Genomic DNA, 7,153 nt, shown 5'->3' with positions numbered 1-7,153 from the left:
CTTATACACAGGAGCTCACCAGTAGCGCTTTTTAGAAGCAAGCGCTGCTGATAAATAGCAGCAACGCTTTTTAACAAACGGCGCTGCTACTAATCAATTAGCAGTAGTGCTGTGGATGCAAAACACGCTACTATTATAATTGCCAGACCGTTGCAGGCAGGCTAGGTATACTAGTAGCGCTTATACCTAAAAAGCGTTGCTGCTAATTACCTTAGTAGTAGCGCTTTCCACTAACAGACGCTACTACTAGAAATGCTACTGCTAATGATCATAGCAGTAGCGCTTTGTTCACAGAAGCGCTGCTGCTATGTACCTTAGCAGTAGCGATGTTTTCCTCCCAGCGCTACTACTACGTGTACCTTATCCACTCGCGCGCGTCCCTGCCTCTCCACTCGCATTCTCACTCGTGCAAACCGCCGCGCGCCGTCGCCGCTGTCGCGCACCAGCGCGCCCCTAGGTGACTCCCTCCCTCCCTCTCCGCCCTCCTCCTCCTCCCTCCAGCGGCCCCATCCTCCTCCCTCCTCCTCCTCCCTTCTCCTCCTCCTCCCTCCGGCGGCCCCCTCCTCCTCCCTCCCCCCTCCTTCCCGCCTCCTCCCTCCTTCCTCCCCTCCTCCTCCCTCCCTCCTCCTCCTCCTCCCTCCTTCCTCCCCTCCCTCCCTCCTTCCTACCCCTCCTTCCTCCCTCCCTTGTCTCTGTTCTTGTAGAATGTAGGTAATTTAAATGTAGATTTTAGAATGTAGACATTGTAGAATGTAGGTTTTTAATAGAATACATTTTTAGACTATTTTAGGTGTTTTGAATAGAATAGGAAATTTCAGGTCTTTTGATTAGAAATTTTAGTAATGGAAATTTTTAGTTGGTAGAATTTGGAATGGATGGATGGTTATATTGATGGATATATAAATAGATGGATGGATGCATAGATGTTACGGCTAGAACTACGGTATAGATAGGTAGAATGTAGGTGCTTAATATAACTAGTTTATTTATACTAAGTGCTTAATACAACTAGTTTATTTATAGTAAGTGCTTAATAGAACTAGGTTATTTATAGTAAGTGCTTAATAGAACTAGTTTATTTATAGCAAGTGCTAAATAGAACTGGTCTATTTATAGTAAACGCTTAATAGAGTTAGTCTATTTATAGTAAGTGTTTAATACAATTAGTTTATTTATAGTAAGTGGTTAATAAATTTTGTTTATGTAGAAATCAAGTTTGCCCCTACCTCATCCCCGCAGTCGTCCCCATCGTCGACCCCTTAAGACCTCTAGGTGAGAATAGTCAAATGATAATGTGTTGTAAATGTCGATGATGAAAATGCTAGTGCTATATAGTTGCCATGTCATTGATGTCGATGATGATGCATTCTGAATATAGACGATGTCTTGGTGTTCTTGTTTGCAATGTGCCTCCGAGTGGCCTATGTTTTGCCGGAATGTTGATTCGTTTCCATCCTAGTCTTGGTGTTCTTGTTTGCAATGTGCCTCCGAGTGGCCTATGTTTTGCCGGAATGTTGATTCGTTTCCATCCTAGCGGCGCTCGATATGTCTTGTCTTTAGCAAAGGTCATGCCAAAAAAATTCATGACTTTTAGCATGACTTGTGCTACAATGTAGGGCATATCGAGTGCTTGTGATTTGCCAGAACAAGAATTCAATGATATTTCGGCAAAACATAGGGCATTTTTTCTATGTCATTGTTCGATATATGGAACGAGTTGACGTTAGTCTCCTTTGGCTCCTTGTGTGTCTTTCAGTGAGGGAGAGTGTCCACCATATATATATTTGAGAGAGGAAGAATGCCGACTGTTGTCATGGGGGTCACTTCACCTTCTTCTCTTTGTGCTAGACCTTTGTTATGCACTAGGGGAAGGAGTAGCGACCATCATCGATGGTCGAAAAATCGGTGAGAGAAGAATGCCGACTGTTGTTGTGGGGGTCGCTTTCTTTCTTTTCCTTGTGCTAGATATTTGTAATGCACTAGCGAAAGGAGGAGTAGCGACCATCACCGACGGTCGCAATATCAGAGACGGAGTGCACACCATATACGTCAGATGAGAGTTTAGGAAGGAAGGCTCGATAGACCTAAAGTCAACCCGTTGCATATTGAGTAATAGTGATCCGTGTGTTGAGTTATCTGGTAGCTGCCTTCGATCAATTTTCAATTAATGTTTCAACTATGAACATAAGAAATGTCCGGCGACGAAAAGGATTTTAGTATGTGCGAATACTGCGAAGACAAGCGCGGCCTGTGCGACAGAAATTTCCTAGTTGATGATAGGCGCTTCAGCATCAAGCTGGATGAGACCTTCGAAGTGGATACAGTAAGTCACAACGACAAGTCTTTTTTCGTAATTAAGCATGACTTCTGCTTAATTTTCTTCAACTTATAATTCTAATTTTTTTACTATTCTACTAGCGTATCCCCTGCCATGCAAGAATTATTGTCTTGGATAAGATTGGTTTCAGTCCTATGGAAGCTATGGAGGTAAAGAGAGTTCACTTGAGGATCAAGCATGGTTATACTTTCGACACAAAATTATACAATGCAGACACCTGCACCTATTTTGAATGCAAAAATTGGAGAGCACTATGCAAGGCTTATGCATTTGAGCCTGATATGCTTATCACCTTTAATATTCGTCCGGAAGATGATATTGAATGTAATATCGGCATTTGGGTCGATGTGCAGACGCGTCTAGTTCTACCATTATGTGAGTTTCTCAACCATATTTATGTCTTCGATATTTTTTATTCAAAAATAGTTGACAACAATTTCTGTTGACAGCTTATTTCCATTCAAGCAAACATGTCCGGCGCTTGGTAGACATGACCTACCACTGTCCCGGAGCTGAACTAAACTGCGAGGAGATAAGTCATTATGTTTCATGGCTTGAGGATCTTGATGCTGTCAAGACAAATTATTTTCCTGGACTTGAAAATCTTAGTACTCAAAACGTGCGACCAATAGTGTTCGTATTGAACTACGGTCACATCTATTTAGGAAAGATGGTAAGATTTTTACTATTTGTCCTCAGTGCATCTTTTGCATACATTATTTTTTAAGCTAAACTTCATTGCTAAGTATGTTACTACGATGTTCTTCAACAGGGACTCCCGATGAATGTTGTGCTTAATTGGATCGGGACTAAAGGTCGCATGGCAATGGTTAGCTTACGACCAAGACATCCTATATCGCACATGAGTTCATTCGGTATTTCTAAAACCGAGCAAGTCTTAATAGTCAAAGACTGGAGCAAAATTGTGAAGGATTACAGAGAAGTACTAGGGGGCAGCAATCAGAAGCGCAGCCCACAATTAGGAAACAAGTTCATCTGCATGCTCCAATATGATGAATTAGGAGAGCTACACATCTTCCATGCTATTTTACCTGAGAGAAAGCAGCAGGAGTGATTAGCTAGCTAGAATGAGTTTGAAGATGATGATGTGCTACACTATGACTGCGATGATTAAATAGCTAGTGTTGGTGGTAATGACTATGATGATTATTATTAGCTAGTGTTGGTGGTGATTAGATAGCTACCGTAGCTAGTGTTGGTGGTGATTAGCTAGCTAGAATGAATTCCAAGATGATGTGCTACACTATGACTATGATGATTAAATAGCTAGTGTTGGTCATAATGACTATGATGATGATTAAATAGCTTGTGTAGGCGGATTAGGTTCAAGTGGAGGCAACATGTGGTGCACCACATGTTGCCTCCACTTGAACCTAATCCACCTAGTAGATACAACAGTGTGTGAAATGAAGGTGTACTAGGTTCAAGTGGAGGCAACATGTGGTGCACCACATGTTGCCTCCATTTGAACCTAATCCACCTTCATTTCACACACTGTTGTATATACTAACTAATCATGGTCATAAAATCATATGATGAAAGTACTGTATATAAAACATATACAAATACAACGAAAATAAGCTGCAATTAAAAAAACAAGAAAACTAAGCAGTAACGCTTTTCAGAAGAAACGTTGCTGCTACTTACCTCTATTAGCAGCGCTTTTCCAACAAGAGCGCTACTGTAGCAGTAGCGCTGGCTAACCAGCGCTACCGCTAGAAGTTAGCTTTAGCGCCTTACTGGTAGCGCTTGTACCAGCGCTACTACTAGCTCTAAAACCAGCGCCCTCATTGATTCGGTTTTCCTACCAGAGATGACCCCTAAAATGTATGAAGACAATGGTGGTTCGTGAAGACATTCACGTTGAAGATAATGACGTGTGAAGACATTCACTTGAAGACTATGGAGTGCGAAGACATAGTTTCTTTCGTAGTTTCCTTTTCTTCTTTATTGAGTCATAGGAACCACCGAACTGTTAAGTGGGGTCCAAGTGAACAAAGTCAGAATACTGACATGATGCTCAACCCAAATCCTATGTCTTCGAGTGAAGACAATGAGAGCAAATCTTATCCAGAGTTGGATGGGTCAGCTTTGCTTGTAGCCCAAGCCAAGCTGCCGCCTGTGTTTGAAATCTGACCGTTGGACACGTGTCGGTTCCTTAGTGACCCAGGGTCATTTCAGAATTCAGACATATCATGTCGGGTTGCCTCCTGGCTATAAATAGCCCACCCCCTACACCATAAATTGGTGGCTGCTCAGAGTTAGTGCACGGCTTTTGTCGTTTGAGAGCAACCCACCTCCGAAGCCTTTGAGAGAGAGATCCTGCGAGGACAAAGCCCAAAACACCCAGAGCCAAAGAGTGTTAGGCATCACTGAAGTCTTTCTGTCCGCGTGACCTGAAGACTTGTTACACTTGAGGACCGTGCATCCTCCAGCCGGTTAGGCATCACGTTCTGAGGATCCAAGAGTCATTGTGGATTGCCAGTGAATGGAGTATGTGAAGGTTTGGAAGTCTACCTTGAAGACTTACCAGAGTGATTGGGCGAGGATTGGGTGTCCTTAGCTCAAGGGGAATAAGCTAAAGACATAATCTTCTGAGTTCAATCTCAGCCTCCCTAACCAGACGTACAGTTGTCACAACAACTGGAACTGGTCTACCAAATCATTGTCTTCACCAAGCTACTGGTTCAATCCCCTACCTTCTTCACATTTCAGTTTGTCTTTGTGAAGTCATTGCTTGCTTGCTTGATCTGTTTGACTTCACTATGTGAAGACTATTACCTGTTTGGCTTCATTATGTCTTCCATTCCGATCTGTACTACCTAGCTGCTATTAGTCCTCGTGCTTTCATTACTATGCTCACCTGACTATGGTCTGTCTAGAGTAGTTTATCTTCCGCTGCATATCATATAGGTTCAATTTGATTGTTTTGTCTTCAAAGACCTCGCATTTTGAAGACTTTCATGAAAATCGCCTATTCACTTGTCGATAGCTAGCACTTCCAACCATCCAGTATAGTTGGGCGACATGTACATTTCTAATCGAAACCCCTATTAATTCGGATTAGGCGGTTGAATGGGCGATTTAATTGTTGTTCGTTGAACTGCTCCATGCCCTTATTTCAAACAGTATTGAAATTTATTTAGGATTGGATTCGTGATAGTGGCAGCTAGTATGAAAAAACGAAAACCCTAGAAATTTTGATTTGTGAATTTCTTCTTTGATTGATTACTAGCTCTACCTGGATGGAAGAGGGTGATGGAAGAGTTTTGCGCCAAAGATGAGAAGTTGCTGGCCAAGTGCAAGGAAATATGCTCCTGGTTTCCGAGCGTGAAATCTCTCGAGTTGCACTCGTTGGGCCTGACCTTGGAAGTACAGCAGATGAACTAAAGCGGATGGTTCCTGAAGGCAAGGGGGCAATCACAATGGAGATCCTCCTCTGGGCAATGGCAGAGGCGATAGAGTCGCCATATATTCGACAGCGAGCTCGCTGGTACGAGTACCGCTCCCGCCTCTCATCGCTGAATCCAGAGCCGGAAGGGCCTGTGACACTACTGCAGGATGCTGCTAACGCGACACTACGATTAGAGACCCTTCGACGAAACTGTGTGCGATGCAATAATCGCAAATGGTGGTGTAAAAGAACCGTCAAAAAAGGTGCAAAACGTTTGCGATGGCGGAGCCATCAAACACGGTTCAGATTTTAGTTGCGTGTGCGATCCAGGGCATACGGTTCAGTCCAATGAACTGTTTGCGATGAGGCGGGACAAAAGAAATGGGCAGCCTGATGAAGGCGTGTGCGATATAGAGCATACGGTTCACTCGGATGAACTGTTTGTGATTAGGCAACACAAAAGAAACGGGCAGCCAGATGAAGGTGTGTGTGATATACAGCATACGGTTCACTCGGATGAACTGTTTGTGATCAGGCAACAGAAAAGAAACGGTCAACCAGATCAAGGTGTGTGTGATTGAGGGCATACGTTTCAGAAGGATTAACTGTTTGTGATTAGGCAACAGAATAGAAACGGTTAAGCCGGATCAAAGTGTCTGCGATTGATGGCATACACTTCACATGGATGAACTATTTGCGATTAGCCACAATAAACTGAAACAGTTAGATAGATCAACGTGTGTGTGCTAGACGGGCACACCCATTCTAACTAAAAGGAGTGTGCACGATGGTAATAACGAGCGCGCACGGTTGTTGGAACAAGACGTGTGCTGACATTGCCTATTGCGGTGCACCCTATGGTGCAAACGCCACGTACGCGGCCGAGAAGGCGTATGTGCCCACGTTATGCCTTCCGGGAATAGTGCCGCACTTATAACCGTCAAAAAAATTGAGCATCCGTCCCGTCACAATTTTTTTAGAAGAACAAGGAGGCCGCGTCCCGTCACATTCCAAATTGCAGACCTGTTCACACCGATCAAAACCTAAACGGTTTCCCACTTAGGAGTGTATTACTACGCGGTTATAAATAGTACTACTCCAAGATGACTGCACATTCCTCCTCAACTCCTCATCCACAAAAAGTCAAAAATAAACAAGTCATTCATCATCGTTCCCTTGTGTCCGCCATGGCCAGCGTGAGTTCTAGGTCGAGAGATTGCCACCAGGGAGAGGCGAGCCTGGAAGCGGAATTCCGAGAGATGTCCCGCCTCGCCGTGAAAGCAGCCAACATGTCCCGCCGCACGGCTGTAGCAGCAGAGAGGTCCCGCCATGCCGCCGAAGCAGCACGGAGGACCCGCCGCGCTGTCGATGCAGCAGACTGGTCTGGCCATGCCGCGGAA

The sequence above is a fragment of the Triticum aestivum genome, chromosome 5D (genome assembly GCF_018294505.1).
Source record: "Triticum aestivum cultivar Chinese Spring chromosome 5D, IWGSC CS RefSeq v2.1, whole genome shotgun sequence".
NCBI classification, from domain to species: domain Eukaryota; kingdom Viridiplantae; phylum Streptophyta; class Magnoliopsida; order Poales; family Poaceae; genus Triticum; species Triticum aestivum.
This window is presented reverse-complemented; position numbering follows the sequence as displayed.